A 22,210-nucleotide genomic window follows, 5' to 3' on the forward strand; every position below is an offset into this window, starting at 1 on the left:
ATAGACTGAAGGGGTGAAAATTGGGAGGCCAGGTCAGGCAGTTTCAGGAATCCCAGAGAGAGACAAATACGGTGGCTTGGATCAAGTAGTGGTAGTAATGGAGGTGAGGAGACATGCTTACAATCTGGTCTTATTGTGAAAGTAGAGATGTCAGGATTTTCTAATGACTGGTTGTTGGGGTGCGGGAACATGAGAAGAGTCGCCCTAGGTCTGTGAAGTACACCTCTGAAAAGCAGCCTGCCCAGAGACTTCATCTCTCCCCTTTGGGGGCTACAACAGACAAAAGAACTTGTTCCTTTAACAGAAAAAAGAGGAGAAAAAAAAAAAGAAAGTCAGGGAAGTTAACTCATAAAATGATAGCAATTATAAGGGTAATTTTTATGTTTTTCTTTGGCAAGACGGAACGTTGGCAGCCCCTAAGTTTTATCATTGAAATTGTAAGGGCCTGAAATTGTAAAAACCTGGGAACCTCTGAAATAGAGGCTGATTCATGAGGTTCACAACATTTCCTTTGCCTTCCTGTCACTCCTGCCTCTCATTGTGTGTTGCCTTGTATCAAGGTTACATGTCCACTGGTCAATTCAGCTCTAACTTTTAGAACAATGACTTTTTTTTTTTTTTGGTACCTTTCTCAACAACTATTTGGCGAATAAATTAATGAGTAGTGGGTGCCTTTGAGAAGCTAAAAATGTGGGCTAGATGAGAAATCAATTTTGCATGGTGTTTAAGAATCATATTTTCATTGATCATAGTACTGTGTTTCCCAGAAAATAAGACCTAGCTGGACAATCAGCTCTAATGAATCTTTTGGAGCAAAAATTAATATAAGACCCAGTGTATTATATTATATTATATTATATTATATTATATTATATTATATTATATTATATTATATTATATTTTAAGACTGGGCCTTATAGTAAAATAAAACTGGGTCTTACATCAATTTATATTAATCCTTGTTTCAAAGATGCAATCTTGGGAGAGCAAGGTGTTGTTAAAAACATCTGAACTGAATATGTGACTGGAGCCAGTAAAGCCCTCTATATAAGCTTTTAAGATTCTGGCGGGTAGGTGCAGAGATCTGCTCATCTTGTGGTTAATCAAGACAAGGCTAGTATATAAGTTCCCTTGGTTATTAAACCCTCCACTTACCAATCTAAAGTGGTCTATGTCTTTCTTTTGTCTTGTCTTGCCCTCCATGTATAGGGGCCAGTTTGTAAACCAACAGATGCCTGGAATTCAAGGGAACTTCTGGGATGCCTCATTATCCTGCATATCTATTAATAAAATACAATAGAAAATTGTACCTGATCCATATATGCAAGGCTACCAAGAAATAAGAATGTCTGTTTGAGTCAGTCCAACAAGTATAGCATCCTGACCAGATAAAGAAAGACAAAAATCATATGCTATCACTTATATGTGTAATCATACACACACACAGACACACAAACACACACACACACAAACACACACACACACACAGTACAGAATGGTAGCTGCCAGGGGCTTGGAGGAAGGGAAATGGAGAGATGTAAGTCAAAGGGTACAGTCAGTTATAAGGTACATTGTACTCTTACATGAATTGTTTGACAAGTGAATACTCTTAAAACTGAAATTTAACAAAAAATGTGCAAGTTATGCCTATGTTTTTCATGATCACTTGCTATATATTCACCTTTTTTTTTTTTTTGGATTAATCTACCACCTATGGTCCTGATCCTGTTAGATAAAAAGACTTCTATTATGGAAAAGCTGGATAATTCTAGCTAATAAAAAATAATTTATTTTTGCAACAGTAGCTTGATTGAATTAGCTAGACGCAGGAAGTTTTAATTATTGGAGAATGAAATAGAGGAAGTTTAACAGCTTTTTCCCAGTCACTGGTATGGCCCTTAAGTGGAAACCTTCAAACCCTAGTTAACATAGGCTCTATGAGAACTCTCTCTCTAAAGTTTATCCCAAACTCTGGAGACACAGTCATATGTGTTCACTAGTCTTTTACTTACTGGAGTTTATAAAATATGTGAGCATTATTTTAGGAAACACTTCCAAATATCTGTTGCAATATATTCACAGAATGCTGTTCCAAATAGGGGTAAAAGTGTAGAAAAGGGAAAGTGACAACAAACCCTTCAAAAGTCTCACTTAAGACTTGTTCTGTGTTTCCATCAAAAAAGAAAGAAAACAAAGAAAGAAAAAAGAAAACACGCAAATACAGCCAAAGCAAGATAACTGAACCACCACCAGTTATTCCAGAATTTAATTTCTACATAAAATAAAATCCGAATTTCTGGAAGTTAGATAGTACATTTATACAGGCATATGTAGCTCTTCAATGACAACTAACAACTCAAAAGCAAAGCCAGGAACAGTAGTCCCAAGTCTTCCTCTAATGCTACCACTAACCTGTATTTCCCAGTGTTTGATGTTAATATACTTTAAATTGATTTTAAACTACTGAAGTTTCCAGTGTCCTTAGGGTCTCGATACCTTCAATCTCTCTCTTGAACCTGGTAGCTTTGATTCAATTGAAATTACTTGACCTCACGTATAAAAACCTTTAAAGTGCTACTGCCTTGATTCATACTGAACCTGATCTCCGTTTAAAAAAAGGAAAAATGCATGATTTTTCAAAACCTCTTTTTTTATCTGACTTTGTCATTTTCCTTTTTGTTTATAACTTCTGAATCGTCATATCTTTTGAAGATAAAATAATTTGTCCCATTTATGGTGCAGTTCATTCATTTGCTAGAACGGATATATTGTGAAAATCATAGTATAATTTTTGGCTACTTCAAAAAAAAATATATATATATGTATATATATATATATATATACATCATCAGGATCAAATTAAAAAATGTAGTAAAGTATATAGCTTGTTGCCTGAGTTGTGTTAGGGACTAAACATTACTGAATAAATAGAAAGCGGTAATCTCTTTGCCAACTGTAAATCCCTTTAATTATGTAACTCATCATAACATTTGTTTTTCTCCTTCTAGAAAAAAAATAATTCAACAAAGTTACATAAGCTATAACCTCATAATATACTACTCATTTAAAAATTAGTAAAATGAAAATAAGTAAAAACTCCCACCCTCAAAAAATTATGAAGCATAGGTTTCCTTTGCCTCTAGTCATTTGCTGGTATTACTCAAAACAGCAGATTCAGATATTCACTAACTTACTTATATAAGTTCCATAAGCATAGCCGTCTATACTGTACCAAAAGTTTATTTACATCTTCAGGTGAATCAAATCTGTAACTGTCTCATAATAGAAGCTTAGTACCTTATAAAACATTTCATCTAAATTTAAAATTATTTACTTTATAAAAGGCAAGTCTAGGTTGCTTAGGTATGTTTTTCATTATTATCATACCAGAGCACATTTAAAATCTGCTAAAGACAATATTATTGTATTTGTAGCTTTAATCAACATGTCATGGGCAGGAAAAAGTACATCTGTTGCGGAGAGGATTACTTTCCCAATTACAGATATTTATATGGAAGGTGTATCAGTAAGACTTCCAGTTTCAGACCAGTGGGAGTGGTAAAATGTTTCAGTGCTTACAGATTACCAATATTGGAAAATAGAATTTGTTTGCCAGTTGTTGCAACACCATTTGTTGAAAAGATTATCTTTGCTCCATTGTCTTGCCTTTGCTCCTTTGTCAAGGATTAGTTGACTATATTTATGCGGGTCTACTTCTGGGCTCTGTGTTCTGTTGGTTTATTTAAATATTATTTTGCCAATACCACATTATCTTGATTACTGTAACTTTAGTAAGTCTTGACGTTGGATAGTCTCAGTACAACTTTGTTCTCTCTCAACATCATGTTGGCTATTCTCTGTCTTTCCCTTCTCTGTATAAAGTTTACAACCATTTCATCAATTTGCACAAAAATGTCTTGCTGGAATTTTGATTAGAATTGTATATAATCTATTGATCAAGTGGGAACAAACTGACATTGGAAATATTGAATCTTCCTATCTTTGAACATGGAAAATCTCCATTTATTTGGTTCCTCTTTGATTTCTTTTATCAGAGTTCCGTTGTTTTCTTTGTATAGATCTTGTACATATTTTGTTAATTTATACCTAGGTATTTCATTGTATGGTGTGCTACAATAAATAGTATTATGTTTTTAAGTTCAAATTTCACTTATTCATTGTAGGTGAAGCAATTGACTTTTGTTTATTAACCTTATGATCCTGCAACCGTGTTATAATTTCTTATTAGATCTAGGAGATTTATTGGTCATTTTTTTTCATATTTTCTACACAGACCATCATGTCATCTGAGAAACTGTAGGACAATTGTATTTCTTTTCTGATCTGTATACCTTTATTTTCTGTTCTTGTCCTGTTATATTAACTATAACTTCCAGTACATTGTTAAAAAGGAGTGGTGAGAAGAGACATCATTGCCTTGTTGCTAATCTTAGTGGGAGGTTTTGAGTTTCTCACCATGAAGAATATTACCTTCAGGTTTTTGCGGATGTTCTTTATCAAGTGGACGAATCCCCATCTATTCCTAGTTTCCTGGGAGTTTTTGTCATGGATGAGTATTGGAGTTTCTTGCCCACCCCCCAAAAAAATTATATAAATAATAATCTCATTGAATAAGTTACTTCACTACAGGCTAATGCAATTTTTATTTTGCCAAACTTTTATCTTGGAGTATACAGAGGAAGTAACATTTTGCACTGATTCTATCATGGTCTTCTTGATGAAATTTAATGAAATGTTGACTAATACCTGTCACAACATTATTTTAGGGTAAACCCCTGTGGGAGAAGAATAATGCCTCTGCCCCCAAACATGCCAATGGCCTAATCCCTGGAACTATGAACATGTTACCTTACATGGCAAGAACAGTGCCTATGTGATAAAAGAAATGGTCTTAAGGTGGAGAGACAGTCTTGAATTATCTGGATGGGCCTAATTTAATCACTAGGGTATTTGTAAGAATGATACAGGGAAGTCAGAGTCAGAGATTGAGATGTAGTAATGCAAACAAAGGATAACTATATTGGACTGCTCCTTTTGTGAATGGAGGAAAGGACTCTGAACCAATGAATTCAGGTGGCTTATGGAAGCTAGACAAAGCAAGGAAACATATTCTCCCTTACAATATCCAGAAGGAATGCAGAACTGCCTGATTTTTGGACTTCTGACCTCCAGAACTGTAATAAAATAAATTTGTGTTCCCCTAAGACACTAGCTTTGTGATAATTTGTCACAACAAGGATGAAAACTGAAAGAACCACTTTTCATTACATTGTTGTGAGATGAATTTTAGGAACACTGATTAGTTGTTTGTCCGGGAGAAAATTCACGTAATTTAGGGACAGTCTTGGCTGTTTTAACAGTTCTTCACAGATAATTGCTTTCCATTTAAAGAATGGCCATCTGAGTTGGCACTTGTACTTATTAGGTTTCCATCTGTTTATATAGAACTATCCTTTAGTGTTACGTGGTTGTATTCAACTAATAGAATAGACTAGCTGTTCCACCAGATTTGCCATTGAGTACAATTTTAATTATACCCAACTCAATATTTATCAAAAGTTTATCTGAGAAGATAATCAAATTGTTTGGAAAAAAACGTAATCTCCCCCTGTACTAAAAAACATACTAAGATATAGTCAAATCAGCTGGTCTTTGAATGCCTATAACTGTACTGCTGTTTTCCACTCATATTTCAGTCCACTTTCCATTAAGTCCAATGAAAACTCATTTTTAGTTAATAAAGACTCTGTGGAGTCATTCCTGAATGATGCTAAATCCTGGTGTATCAGTCGTTTCCTTTACATTTTGTGGATGTTTTAAACATAAGATTTCTGTCCTTAGTGATCTTTTAAAAAATTTAGAGGGAAACTTGAACCAAGGTGAGAAAACTATGTCTAACTTTGAAATAGTCATTTTATTCTCATTCCTGGCTCTAATGATTCTCAACCTTATTTTTATATCTAACAAATTACCTTTGATTTATTAATTTTTATCACATTTTATATTTCCTTTTATAAGCCATTCTGAAAGATATGGTGGATAGATAACTAATTAATTACATCTAATAAAATGCACAATTTTGAACCTATAATTTTAAATAGCGGGCATAATGATGAGAAAATAACAGAATTTTTATTGGTAAAATGTTCCAGCATAACTAGGATACTTAGGATTTTTTTCCCCAGTACAATTAGGATTATACTCTCATTTTTCTTAATGCAAGCGTTATGTGTTATAATTATCTTTGAGGTTTTCTTGTATAATTTCAGAATTTTCCTTAATTCCCTGACATATACATAGATAACTGAAAGATGTATTTTTTTTTTTTTCTGGGAGCTTACTGATTCCATTAATAATTACTTTATATTTTGATTTCATCTATGATATTTTATGAATCATTTTTATCTTTCAAAATAAATTTTGAGCTCATGAAGGCAAAAAACTATTTCAATTTATTTCTCTTTTTCTCACTCTCTTCATTCTCACTTTCATGATCACATTTTGCTGCTTTCTCTGGGAGTTACTACACTTATGAGCCCAAAATCTGCTCTTAGCATTCTCAGTATGAAAGGCTTAATGTAGGAATTACAGGTAAAAGTTAGGAGAGCTTTGAAAAGTTTTTAAAGTTACCAACCAAGATGAAGGACGCTCATATTAAAGTATTCCTTGAAATAACAGAGTAAGAATCTCAGAATCATACTGGAAACTTCTGTAAGTCTTACTCTTACTCAACCAATGCCCCAACTTGAACATAACAGAGAGGTGTGGCCATGAATTTGCCCTGTGATTAGTTCATCCACTCAGAAATTCAAAGTTTAGGGTCTCTCTTCAACAATCTAACCGACTTTGTGTGTGAGTGTGTGTGTGTGTGTGAGAGAGAGACACAGAGAGAGAGAGAGATTTTAAGAAATTAGCTCATTCAATTAGCAAGGCTTCATAGCTCCAAAATCTTCAGGATAGGTCCAAAGGCTGGAGACCCAGGATGAGTTGCAGTCCGAGTCCAAAGGTGCTATGTTGGCAGATTTTCTTTTGGCTTGGGAGAGGTCAGTCTTTGTTCTATTAAGTCCTCAACTCATTGGATGGAGCCCACCCGCCTTATGGACAGCACTCTGATTTTGATTTACTCAAAGTTCACTAATATAAATGTTAATCTCATCTAAAAATTCACCTTCACAGAAACATCCAAAGCAATGTTTGACCAATTATCTGGGCATTGTTGACACATAAAACTAATGATCACAAGCATATTAAAAGCTTTCAGTTTCTCTGCTTGTCTTGTTTACAAAATTTAAAGCCATGAGCTTTATGCTTTATTTCTCCAAGTTTTCCCATGTAGTCAGAAGTTGTCTCATGTAATCTACATTTTTATCCATAACATTGTTATTACCACAATGTGACATACAGTGTTTCCCCGAAAATAAGACCTAACCGAACAATCAGCTCTAATGCGTCTTTTGGAGCAAAAATTAATTTAAGACCCGGTCTTATATTGTATTATATTATATTACATTATATTATATTATATTATATTATACCCAGTCTTATATTATATGAGACCCGATCTTATAGTAAAATAAGACTGGGTCTTATATTAATTTTTGCTCCAAAAGATGTATTAGAACTGATTGTCCAGCTAGGTCTTATTTTCGGGGAAACACGGTATCATATCTCACCGTGTTAGGCCCTTGAATACAGGCAGATAAAATTCACATAGCTATTTTGGCCTTTGTCTACCGGGATCTCATTTAAATTAGCAATGAGATCCTTACTATCTTCAATTCTAATCAGATCAAAGAACTTCTTTCAGATCCCATATTTAAGGTTCTGTTCCTTTGAGACCACTTTCTGTATCTCAAACTGTCTGGGTTTAGATAGTAAAATGATGGCCAGTTAATATATTCTGAATATAATGAATTTAATACAGGGGTTATGAACTTCTATAACATTGGAAGAGTTGAATAGTGACGGATAGGGATATGTTGCTGAAAGTCAGGGAAGACGAATCTAAAGATCTGATCCTCCAGCACTGAAGAGAGTATTTCTCACAACCTCTCAACAAAACGGCTGCCATCCTCAGGAATTATGCACGACAATAGAGGGCATATATTTCGGAGAAATAGGAATTCAAGATTCTCTTCTGCAATGCAGAAGAGACCTTTGAAAGGATGGACGGTGATGCGAAGTTTATAACAGATAGTTCCACACGCAAATGTCTAATATATTGGAGGAAATCAGTAAATATGTATTAAGTTAAATTGCTTTGCTCCATTACTGCAGGTTCTATGATGCAACATTTAACCTATCTAGCTAACTTAATAAAATGGAACAATCTGATAATCATTTCTGCTGATACACATAATCAAAATACCTCCATGTCATCACTGATCGTGATATATGTTATTGTTAACAAAGTTTATTCTTTAGTAGTACTATCCTATTTCCTATGTTTGATTCTTGGTGTAGTATATTTCTCAGTGAACATAGTTCTGTCTGACAGGGAATGCACCTAAGAAACTGTCTATTTAAACTGAATACCCAGTGTCTTACCATATGTATTATCAAAAGCCAAATAGCCATAGCAAAATATCTACCTAGTAAATGGCCTATGTTTTTTGAACAACTTGATCAGTTTAAAAGAAATTCAGCAAAATTTTCTAGTGCAAGAAGTTATGTACTCATACAATCCATGGAAGTTGACTATATCGGCCTAGTTAACATTATAGTGCCCTGTTATAAACTCTTTCACTAAAACTATAAACTCTAAAATAGCAGTAGTTCCTTTGCATATTTTTGGTATAGTGGCATGTATCCTACCCTGTAATTTCTGGTGCCAGTACCAAGGAACAGGGATTATTGTCAGTAAGTCTTATTTGAGTCTGTGGCCTGCCTGAGGGGCTGACCCTGCAAAGAGATTGTGAGGCTAAGCAGAAAACATAATTCACCAGGTGATGTTCAAGAAGGCCAAACCGAGAGAGAATGGACCCAATCTGAGACAGAAGACATGGGTTAGAAACCAGCGTTCTAGGCTTAGATAAGTGCATATATAGAAGTAGAACTGAAAGGAACAGAACAGTTGAGAATACAGCGGTTGGCTGCAAAAGAGGTGGTGATGAGGACAAATGGCATGAAAGGACAAAACTTGCTGTTGACTCAATTTTTGCAGTGCTACTCAATTGATTAAGCCTTATTAGCCTTAAAATTATCGTCTCATAGTACCTCTTTCAGAACCTATATAAATTGAGAAAACTAAGGCCTGTGTGTGTCTTTCCAGAAGGATTATAGTATGCTTTTTCTAATCAGTGTTATATTCTTTAGCAGTGAATTCTCAGATTCAAGCCCAAGTAAGAGTTACTTGATTGAATCATGCCCCTTCAGTCTCTCAGCCCAGGACGTGAAATGTAATGAATGGGTTCTGGGCTCATCAGCTAGTACCAAGACAATGCACATTAGTTTTTGAAACTCCAGTCAGTCCTCTGATTAAAATCTTTAAATGTTTTTCCATGTTATTAGAATGCTTTCCAAATTTCTAGAGAATCTTAGCACATCATATTGGCCCTACGTGATCTTGCGATCGCCTGTGTCCAAAACCTCATTTTCTGCTGTTGGCTCCATCACTATATACTCCAGCTGCACAGCTTGCTTCCTGTTCCTCAGACATGCCAAGCTCATTGCTATCTCAGGCCTTGGCATATGCTTCTTCCTCTGTGTGGATTTAGTGGAACTGACCGTGTCTGACTTTGTGTAATCATTCAGATCTCCGCTTATAATGGACCATTTTCAGACAGGCTTTTCCTGACCCTTGCATCTTGCCTCTTCTCAGTAATTCCGTCTAGACCAGTCCCCTGTTTTATATCTCTTCTATCACTTGTGGCTGAGATTATCTCAATTATTTGTTTACCATTTATCACTTCTACTCTGTTAAATGTCAAGGATGTGGTATATTTTCTTCAGTTTTGTTTTCCTGGTGACTAGGTCAGTTCCTAGAGCTGTGTGTGTGTGTGTGTGTGTGTGTGTGTGTGTGTGTGTGTGTGTACATGTGCATACATGTGTCTGTGTTTGTGATTATTCACATACACACAGGATAAATATAGATTTTATTAATTAGTTAAATCTCTGTGTCTACTCTTTTCATGTAAAACTTCAGACACTCTGGAGACTTTATCACTTGCCCAAATTTCTGTCACATTCTAGAAGCTACCCAAAGAGAACATGCTATCAAACCAAAAACAGTGTGCTTGAATTTTAAATGTAGCAAGGAAAAATCCAGTACCTAGATACTTCTTCCAGCTCTATTACAGATGCTGACCTTTTTGACACAGAACTCTTGCGGCTGCTATAGGCTGCAGATGCACACACACAAAAAATTGCTTAGCAGATTTACATTCCATGTATTCCCCCTGGTAAATGCTTTCAGTTTCCCAAATCTGCCCCATAGCCCTTTGTGGGCTCAGCCATCTGCCGAACTCATGACCACTGCTATTTCTCAGGGGCTACTTCTCACTTCTCTGAAACCCAACCTCTGATTTCTATGGGAGAGTTTCTCTGCAGTTCCTTCTTTCCCTAATCACTTCCACCCAAATGTGGACACAGAACTGCCTATGAATTATCCACAATAACCATGGCTTCACCTTTAGCAGTACTTTAATTAAAGTCAGGGGTGACCCATGGGAAACACATGAACACACACAGAGACAAATCTACAAATGTATTAGATGGATCTTCTCTAACAGCCAGTGGGCCCACAGACCTGGAGACCACCATCGGTCCCTGTTGGCCTAGGGGGATGCCTCCCGGACCATTCCCAAGTGCATGCTTTGTGACAACATCAGCTTCTCTTCTCCTGACAGAAATATCTTTAAGCATGCCTAGGAAACCTTCTGAATCAAACTGTAAAAAACAAAACAAAACTGTTTTGCTGAGATATAATTGACATGCAATAAACAGCACATTTAAAGCATATGATTTGATGAGTTTTGACATAGCTGGACTCCCATGAAACCATCAGCATAATCAAGATTTCTAGTACATTCTTGTCACGAAGTTCCAGCTTAAATATATCCTCCTCAGAGAAACTTTCTCTGACTTTCCTATAGAATATAAAGTAGTTGTGTCTCCTCAAGTGCTCTCTGCCGCTTCACATTCACTGCATCAATAGCTCTCTCCACTGTCTTAAATATATACACACACACACGTGTGTGTGTGTGTGTATTTATATATAGTTATTTCTTTGTCTATACTATCTTCTACTAGAATGTAACTCCAGGGATTTGGATCTTACTTAGGAGAATGCCATGTGCATATTATGGACTCAATAAATATTTTTTAAATCCCGAACATCCTTCTTCAGGACTAAGAATCGCAAGGCTTTCATATAGCATCAAGTTGTCCCTCACTGACGTCTATAGCCTGGTATCTCTGTTTTTATTTGTCACCCCAGGGTATTTGAAAGTGATAAATATTTTCTCTGCTAGGATGCAAACTTCGTGAAGGTAGAAATCATTTTCTGTCTTTTTATTTCTGCATCTCAAGCTCTTATTACTTTACTGATGTGCTTAATTGAATTAACCATTTGATGAATTAATTTTTCAATTATCTACTCTCTGTGTAATGCTCATTTCTGCAGCAAGTTGACCCTACTCTCTGATTTTCAACATAGTAATTTCATAGACAAATTACAAAAAGAGATGATACTAACTAATTTCCCACTGTCTGGTTTATCCAGGTATGTGTGGAATATCAACACTCCAGGCCAGGTTGTATTTTGCTCAATACTTTTTCTGTATTTTTGTCAGTATTCTGGGTGAAAGAAAAATTACTTCTTTTGAGCCTTAGCTCTTTGAACAACCTTTTGAAAATGAACACAATTATCTCCTAAGAAAAAGAAATTTTATCCAAACTTATGAAACCTTAATCGCTACTTAGGAAAGGAATGGAATATTTTAAATTGCAGCTTTGTCATAATGGCTCGTGCTTATATAGTGCTTTCAAGGTGTAAATCACTTTGTAAATCTAGCTCGTACTTATATATTGCTTTCAGTGTGTAAGGTACTGTTATAGGCTAGACTCCCATGAAACCATAGTATAATGAAGATTTTAGTACATTCTTATGATGAAAGATTCAGCTTAAATGCCTTGCATTTCAGCTTAACTGTACTGATTGTGCAGAAATAGCCCTGAACATGTATGTCACTCAATTTTTGAGAAAGTTGTCAAGATAATTGAAAGGAGAAAATATAAAGTTGAACAAAAATGGTACTAGAACAATTTGGTGTCCATATGCAGATGGTCCATACCTTACACAAAATACAAAAATTAATTCAAAATGAATCATAGACCTAAATATAAAACCTAAAACTGTAAGACTTCTAGGAAAAAACACAGGAAAAGTTCTTTGTTGACCTTATGTTAGGCAAGGATTCTTTAGGCATGACACCAAAAGCAAAATTTGATACATTTGACAATCAAATTTCAGAAAGTGTTCTAAAGACACTGCTACATTAATAAGATATAAAAGATTCTCACCCAACCTTTTCATTCCTAGGTGTTTTATAAAGAGAAATGAAAGCATATGTCCTTCAAATTTTGTACACAATTTCTTTATAGTTTGTATTAACCAAAAACTGAAGAAAACCATAACTGCTCATTAATATGTAAATGAACAAATTTTGTATAAAAAGAATAAACTACTGTCTGACATAACAGGGATGAATTAATATAATTATGTTAAGTAAAAGAACCAGACTCTTCCTTCCCGCCAAAAAAAAAAAGACTGCAAGCTGAACAAATACATTAAAAAAATAATCTGAAAAATGCAAACGAATCTCTGGTAACATGAAGTAAATCAGAGATTGCCTGAGATCAGGAATGTCAAATGGCATAAATTATAGAGGGCAGGAAGAAACTTTGGGGTTTGGTGGATATGTTAATTATCTAGTTTGTCTGATAGCTTGTATATATAGCTGTCAAAACTAATAAAATCATATATTTTAAATATATCCAGATTATCACATGTGATTTCTTTCTCAATAATTGGTTACTGTATTTGAATGGCCTATACTCCTAGAGTTTGTTGGGACAATTGTTCTTGTTTGTTTCTCGTGGAAAAGTTTTGGGCCACATGAATAAGAGGGCCCTCATGGGGTAATTTAAATCCTGTTCAAAGAGGATATATGCAAGAGGATGGCCTGGTAGACCCAAGGAATCCTAACCAGGTGTATGTATGAAATAATATAAGACAAATAGATCCATGTAGGACTAAAATTTCAGGTACAGATACACATATATATGAACAATTGAGATTGGAATAAGGTGCCAAGTCACTCCATTGGGGGACAGAAGTCTTTTTAAAATGGAACTAAAACAACTGAATATTCATATGGGGGAAAAAATCACAATTTTTTACCTTTGCCACTTTCTGTATATAAATTAATGTCAAATAAATTATATACCTAAACATAAAAGCTAAAAACATAAAATTTTTAGAAGAAATCACAGGATAATATCTTTGTGGCTACAGATGTGCGGAAATGTATTGGAGAATACCTATTGAGCACACATAGAAAAAGAAAAATCAGGCATAAAATTTAAAATATCTGCTCTTCAATGAAACCATTAAGAAAATCATTAGGCAAGAAACATATTTGGAGAAGACAACCCCGGTACTATTTTTCTGACCAAAGGAAAAATAAATGTCAAGAATATATAAAGAATTCCTACATATCAAAAATAAAAATGAGCCAAGTACTTAAGTGCTTCATTGAGACCACACACATACAAACACATATTCATACATATTCACACATTCTTACACACACAGAATACCCATACAGTAATATATTACTGTGTCATGCAGAAAATATATACTTAAATGCACTATTATCTAAAAATATAATGGAAACATTTAAAAGAATCTTTAGTCCTTTTTCCTTCATTTATATTCTACTTATATTCCCCTTTTACCTTTTCTTATCTCTGTAAAATTAATGAAATACCTAAAGACTATAGTAATTACGTGAAACCCAAATACATTAAACACATAGAATGAAAGAGATATCATTTGTGTGGTTTATTAGCTTAAGTATAAGCTATTTTATGTGTTTGATTATCTATTTCTATTCTGACAGAGAAAAATCCATTATTATTTTCAAGTTAACGTAACCACAACAATACCCAATGTGAAGAGTGACAATAGTAACATTGCTTTTTATAGTGGTATATCTAGAAAATAGCATGTTTATGAAATTTATTTCTTTAAAAAGCAGTAACTATGTTTAATAATTATATTCTAAGGTACTATCTTCAGGTAGATTTATATACTTTTGAAATTTGTTGAAAAGTGTTACTTTGCTCATTCTTGTTGTGTTTATTCAATTAAACATTTGCCTTGATAGTATGTTCACTGATTTGTTTTAATTTAAATGATAAATCCTTTGGCATCATGGGAAAGTTGTGTATCTTTTTTAATAGGGTGATCTCAAGGACACGAAGAATTATGCATGATGATCCATTTCCTTCTTTCAAGACAGCAGCCATCAAGCTAGTCGACCTCTAGTTTCTCTCAATAAGCAGGTACGTGATGTTTTATATATATCTGTTTCTTAGCCTCAGTTTCTATAATGTCAAATAAAGAGAACGATGCTTATTTCAGAAATGTATAAGGATTAAACTAGAGATTATGACTTTCTTGTCATACTGGGAAAATCACATATGGAAGCTACTCTGTAGTTTAAGTACTTGATCAGATTCTGTGTTCTTTCCATTGATTTTTCTTACACATCAAGAAGTCAATGAAATAATTTATCTCCTAATAAAAATAAATGAAGTAGTTTCTTCTATTCTTCTGAACTTCTTTTGACATTCTGGGACTAGAACATTTTATATGAAATAAGGAGATATGCATTGGGTGAAACTGAACATAAACATATAAGACACACATATGCACAATAGGGTTACACAAAATTTCCAATTTAACTAGCAAAGTTTATAAGATCTTACTGAAGAAGGGAACCAGATGAGCAGTAGTCTGCAAGTGACAGACTAAAGTAACTTAACAGCCAGATGCTGGTGGCATTACCCTGTTTCCCGAAAATAAGACCTAGCCGGACAATCAGCTCTAATGCGTCTTTTGGAGCAAAAATTAATATAAGACCTGTTTTATATTATATATTATATTATATTATATTATATTATATTATATTATATTATATTATATTATATTATATTATATTATATTATATTATATTATATTATATTATATTATATTATATTATATTATATTATATTATATTATATTATATTATATTATATAAGACCCAGTCTTATATTATAATAAAATAAGACCGGGTCTTATATTAACTTTTGCTCCAAAAGACGCATGAGACCTGATTGTCTGGCTAGGTCTTATTTTCGGGGAAACACAGTATCTGAACAAGGCAAGTCCAATAAATTGGCAAAATTTAATTATTGACTTATTACTTTACTTTTATGCTAAAAAATTACATTATCTTTCCAGAAGCATTTCCAATGGCAATCTATGGACTTCATTTTAAGAGAATGTGACAAATACTGAATTCTAATACACAGACAATCACATTTTCAGCTGAAGGGAGGAAGGACAATTAGTGGTGTCATGTCACTGGCAATATTTCAGCCTTCATATTCCTTCCTTTCTGGAAAGTCTTACCCTCATGATAACGGATACATTAAATTCTGTTTTGTAATGCCTTTAATTATCCCCTGTGGCCTCCTTTTACTTAGATTTGAAGTACTGAAAAAATCTTACTTCTTTTCCATTGAATGAATTCAATAAATATTTCTATTTTTTGACTTGCATTCAAGTAAATTTTCAATGCAAATTATATTTGCCAAGACAGGTTCCCAAGTATAAATATATTTTGATTAACATCATTAATAGTATTATACCTATAAACATTAAAACTAGATAAGTAGTTTTAGTATGAAATGAGCAGAGGCTTAAATGTTTAGAATTAATTACTCTTATATTTTAAAAATATAATAAATATCATTTCACATATTTTTCTTTATTGTTTCTATATAGTTCCATACTATACACATTATTTAAATATTTAAATATCAAACATGGTTCCATTCTAAAAGACCCATTCATCAAAATTAGAGTTTTTGAAATCACATAAATTTCAGAGAGCCATTATGGTGAATAACCAAATTATCTTCCAAAATTCAAAAGCTTCAATGCTAAGAGAAAATGTCATTGGCCAGATTGTTAAACATCCAGAAAGCTTACTCGGATAACAATTGAAGATATTGTATAGCAATCCTATACAAAACAATAATTTATTATGCCATTGGTTTGGGTTATGTAAATCCCTGATTATGTTTGTTCTTGACTTGTATTGCTACCACAAATGAACATTTGGTATTCCTAGTTGTTACAGGAAAACATATGAAGGATGATTGGAAGTAGAATTTATTTTCACATTCTCAACAGTACATGGAAACAGGAAAAAGGATTGCTTCAGAATTGTCTGTTATGCAGATTACAATTTCACAGTTGTTTCTCACATCACTCACATCACTCTAACAGTGACTGAGCTACCAAAAATATCACTGCCAAAGAATTAAATCATGCTGTTTACAATAATTTGCTGACTTTTAATCTGAAGACAGTACTTTGTGCAACTAATGCTGATGCTAATTCTGCATTTTTGTGCTCTGAAATGACAATGATATAATGAAAAATGAATCTCATTTTAGTGTGCATTTTAGATGCAAAGCACAAAAGACATTACAAAAGACATCTTGTTTGAAGTCTGTTTAAAAATGAAGATTTTAGGAAAACTAAATATACCTTCTTATCTATTTATGCCTGTGAACCTCTTGCATGGTCTTTTTTTTTTCTTCCCCCGGGGGTATGGGCCCTGTGATAAACATTGGGCACAAAAATAAATAAATACTTTTTATGGGTATAGACAAATGTATACTAAAATATACATGCAAATTTAATTAGAACACTAACGATAAAATGTGAAATGATTTTATGGGGTAAATATACTGCAATTTTAACATTTTAACAATAGTAGTATTTCCCATTGATTATTTAGTGACTACTTTTTAATATAGTTGATTTTATAGCCCTTTGACCCTTGTTACCAATTCTTTTGGTGGTTACTCTTTAGAATATGTAGCCTTAAAAAAAAAAAAAAAAAAAAAAACATGGAAAGAAAAAACACTAAAATTATCTAAGACTATTATCGTTATTTTTATTTCCTTTTATTAACAATTCTGTAATTTTGCTTAATCAATAAACTGAGTAAAATGAGATTTGGAGAAAATCTGTCAACTGAAAATTAGCATGTTCACAAACGTCAAAGGAAATCAAACAGCTTTCCAAAAAGAAGTGGTGTGAGTCAGATTTTAAAAAGAACACATAGCAAGATGTTTCATCTGAAATTGTTTTCTTATATTTTTGGTCATCCCTCCAGCTGAAAAGTTAAATCCTAGTAGACTTTCATGGGTTTCTAAGTTGGAAATTTATAATTACTGTCTAGCATGGATAAATCATTTGGTTGAACTTTAAAATGTGTCCATAACTTAAAAGTTTCTCAAGAATAAGGTTAAATTTAATTTTTTTCACTTGTAAAGATCCTTATAATTCATGTGCTTTACTAAAATCTATATTTTATTTCATTTGACCAATAATCTTAAATACAAAGTGAGTAATATAACTTGATTTCTCAAATATATGTTCTTTGAGTATCACTTTGTTTTTGAAATTATCTAAGCTCAAAATGAAATAATTATTGAGTTAAGAAAATCATAAATATTTTAAAATTTAGAACATGCATGGTACCCAATAGTGAGTTAACTTTTGTTTAATATGCTCTTCCTTTAAAGCTACATTGTTCAAAGGATGTGTTTAGTTTATTCAAAATAAAACTAAGAAACTCCAATGGCCACAATATAACAAAAATATTGATATTAAATGATAAAACTTGATTACCTAAGATTCTATACATATATAATCATGTTGTATATAAATAAGTAAACACTTTTATTTTGTTCCTTCCTGTATGCATATATGGTTTCTATATCTTTTTCTGGATACAATGTTTTGTAATGTTTGGGACCTACATATTCTTGTTGTACTCTGAGTCTTAGTGGGAATATAGTTGATTTTCACAATTAAAGATGATTTTATTAGTTTTCTCCTTCTATGTAACAAATTAATAGATTAAATCAACACCCTTTCATTATTTTATACTTTCTGTTGGTCAGGAGATGGGGATGGGTAAGTGGATCTTTCTATCAGAGTTGGCCTGAATTCCAGTTCTCTGCTGGGCTGTGTTCTAGGCTGGAGACGCCAAGCGGGAAGAATCCACTTCTGATTTCATTTAAGCTTTTGGAAGAGTTCATTTCTTTGTAAATATATGACTGAGGGCCCCACATTTTTTTGATTGTTGGGTGGAGGCTATCTTCAGATCCTGGAGGCTAGGTGTAGTTTCAAGTCAAGTAAGCTTCTCCATCCTATCTGCTTATTACATCAAGCATGCAGGGACCGTCTCTATTTCAGAGTGATACTGTGGTATATAACATACTGGGGTTAGAAGTGACATCCCATCACTTAGCCATAGTCTGATGGTTATAAGAAAGTCACATATTTCACCCATACTTAATGGGATGGGATTAGAGAAAAGCAAGTAGACTAACTTTTCTCTGGGTAGCAGTGGGGCTAACCATATGGTTTGTATGTCACAATCTTGCTAGCTGTAGGTTTTATGTAAATTTAATTTTTCTGTTTGAGAAAGTCCTTTCCATACCTACTTTACAAAGACTTTAATCATAAATGGGTATTGAATTATATTAAATATTTTTCTATATCTACTAATGAGCATAACTTTTAACTTTTAATAAATTAAAGAAGTTGGTGACATTGATTTATTTTTGGATGTGAAACCCATCTTGCATTTTGGGAATAAACTCCATATTGTAGTTATATACACGACTGAATTTTATGTGCTAGTAATTTATTGAGGATTTTTGGATCAACGTTTATGATTTGTATTAGTCTTTAAATTTGTTTTTTGTAATGTTATAGTTATATATGTATAAATATATAAATATATAATTGTAATGTTTTCACTGAACAATTTAAAAATGTATTTTTTCTTACTTAATTTCTCAGAGTAAGTGGCACATTAATATTGTTTATTTCTTAAGTGTGTGATACAATTTATTGTTAAATGGCAAATGTCCATTTTTATTCCTGGTAATTTTTCTTTTTCCTGAATCTACTTTTTTAATATAAACATACTCACTCAAGTTTTCTTTTGATGAGAATTTTTGTGGTATATAATTTTTATTCTGTCCATTTTAATATATTTTCTTTTTATTTAGAGTGATTTTCTATTGTGAGAATCTCTGTTTTCAATTGGTGTCATTAGATCACTTATTTTTAATATAGTCGCTGTCTTCGGATCTAAATCTTTTATCTTACTCTTGTTTTTCTATTTTTCTCAATATTCTTAGTTCATTCCTCTTAAATCTTTTCCTGCCTTCTTTTGGATTATTTTTTTATGATTACATCTTATCTTCACTCTTGTCTTATGTTTTCTATTTTTATAGTCATTATAATAGGATTTACGATATACATTTTAACTGATTACCGTTCCCCTTCTAATAATATCACTTCACGTAGTAACCTTCCAACAGTATACTTCTATTTTATCTCCCCAATTCTTTGTGCAGTCATAGTCATAGGGTTTTTATTCTGCATATGTTATAAACCTTTACATCATATATGTATTTTTAATTTACTGATATGTTTTAAAGTGATAAAAATAGTGAAAAATTATTTTTATATCCAGTGTTCTTCATGTCTCTGTTATATACAAATATTCATTTGGTAATAAACTCCTTATGCCTGAAAATATTTTTTTCATTTAGTAATTTGAGAAAATAATGGGCCATTTTTCCCCCAATATTTCTTCTACCCTGTTCTTTCATTCTTCTCCTTCTGAGATTCCAATTACATGTATGTTACTTCTCAAGTATCTGTTACTTTTCAAAACTCATGGGCCTTTCATCATGTATTTTTACCTTAGTTTCTTTTCATTTTAGTTTTGCCATTTATATCAAATTTAATCAAGTTCCTTCATCTTCCTCATCTGTGTCTTATTTACTCATTAAGCCATTGAAGAAATTCTTCTTCTCTGGTGTAAATGCTTTATTCTTTGCATGTATATTTGACTATGCCTCTGGTTTCCATTTTCTCTGCTTATATTCTCTGTTAATGCATCTTGTTCTCCTTTTAATACATATTTTAGCAATCCTAGTTATTTTTAAGTCTCAGATAGTTATCATCCAGCCCACCATTAGGTCTGTTTCTATTGACTGACTTATCTCTTAGCAATTTTCTCTCCTTTTTTTGTTGTACCTTATAATTTATGATTAAATGGTAGAAATTATATGTAGAAGAATAGAAGAACTTAGGATAAATGATATTTACATATAGCAGTGGACATGCTTTATCTGGGATCAAGCCATTAAATGAGGGAGGTTCGGTCATTCTAGTAAGTGGTCAAATGCTTTTGGGTTGATTTGCTGGTATAACTACATTCCCTGCTTCACAGGTTTCAAATTTCTTCATTGGTAGGCTGCTAATACATTGTACTCAGTTTGAGACTGGGGGTTCCAGAGAATTTTTCTCAGTGTTCTTGTTCTACTCTCTACCAGCTTTAAGCAGGTGGTTCAGTCATGTTCCTGCAAGGGTGGTCTCTCTCCATGCTTTTGCTCTCCCCTAGCTGTAGGTTGGCATTCACTGTAAGGCTCATGGCAGATGCATTAAGGGTTTTTCCCAGTCCCCTGTTCTAGTTTAGATTTCAGTTAGCACCTGAGTACCTGGGTGTTAGGTCTGTGGTTTTCTCAACCTCCTTCCCCACTATTCCTTATATTAGCCAAACTCTGCCTTTTATACATGGCAAGAAGGATCTTTATCTGGGGTGAGAGTTTCCTGCTCTCCAAAACAAATGGCTTTTGCTTCTTGTGAGAGAAAGGAGTGGGAATCAGGTAGGGCCTTACCTTCATTCTTTCTTGTTAGTACTAGTGGAGGCCCCTGGATAAGAGATATGGAATGAGCGTGGGCTTTCCTTGTGCCTGCAGCATTTAGGGATTATAAATTCTAACTGTGGGATATAGAAAAACACATTCTCTTTTTAGGTTATTATTATATATATATATATATATATATATATATATATATATATATATTTTTTTTTTTTTTTTTTAATGTAAACTGTTTTCATCTTAGCTACTTTGATGTTGTGTTTCGTACTCTTCCACCAAATGAAACAGTTCATATGTCCCGTCTCTCCTCTAAGGGCCTTGTCACCTTTAGGAATTTAGTTTACCTAGTTGTCTTTCAAGCTCAGCTTCTGAGAAGCTCAAGAAAAGTTATGACTTTATGGATTAATCAACATTTGTGTGTGTGTGTGTGTGTGTGTGTGTGTGTGTGTGTGAGTGTGATTATGGTGGGGGCAATATTTTCTTGCAATTTTCTACATCATAATCAGAAACAAACTCTCAAAGCATGGTTTTAATCTTTGTTAAATCAGATCTAGTGTAGTGACAAAGGTTTTGGAGTTCCCCTACTGCTAGTGCATGGCCTCTCAGGGATCAAAATTGAATGCCAGAGTGGTCATTGATATTACTCCAAACTGGCTGGCTCAATGGAAATTGAACAGCTCCTAGCATTTTGAAACTTCTGTAATAGCTGTTCAGCTCAGAGCTCCCCTATACCTCTTCTCATTCACAGCTTACTGACTCTTGTCCTGTGTATGCACAGATGATCATTTACACAACAATTCAAGAAGCCCCTATTTAGATGTCTAGACTCCCTCCTTTTTAGTACCCTGCTTTATACATTTCAGCAGCCTCCACATCCCCTGCCTCTCTGTCTCTGTGGGGACATCATGATATTTTTGGATTCCAACTTCCTACATGACAGTTTTGAAAGTGTCTATAAGAGAAAAGCTGAGCTATCGTGTGTTTCATTTCATATTTTTCCCTTCCCACAGAATTCATAGTTTCATGTTGCCTGTTGTCCAATATTGTCCAATATCTAAAAACATTTGCTTTACATATATTTTTGTTTGTTTGTTTTCTGGTTGTTTATGGATGGAGGGCTACTCCAAAAGGATTACTCCATTATGAG

Source organism: Rhinolophus ferrumequinum, chromosome 5, assembly GCF_004115265.2.
Source record: "Rhinolophus ferrumequinum isolate MPI-CBG mRhiFer1 chromosome 5, mRhiFer1_v1.p, whole genome shotgun sequence".
Lineage (NCBI taxonomy): Eukaryota > Metazoa > Chordata > Mammalia > Chiroptera > Rhinolophidae > Rhinolophus > Rhinolophus ferrumequinum.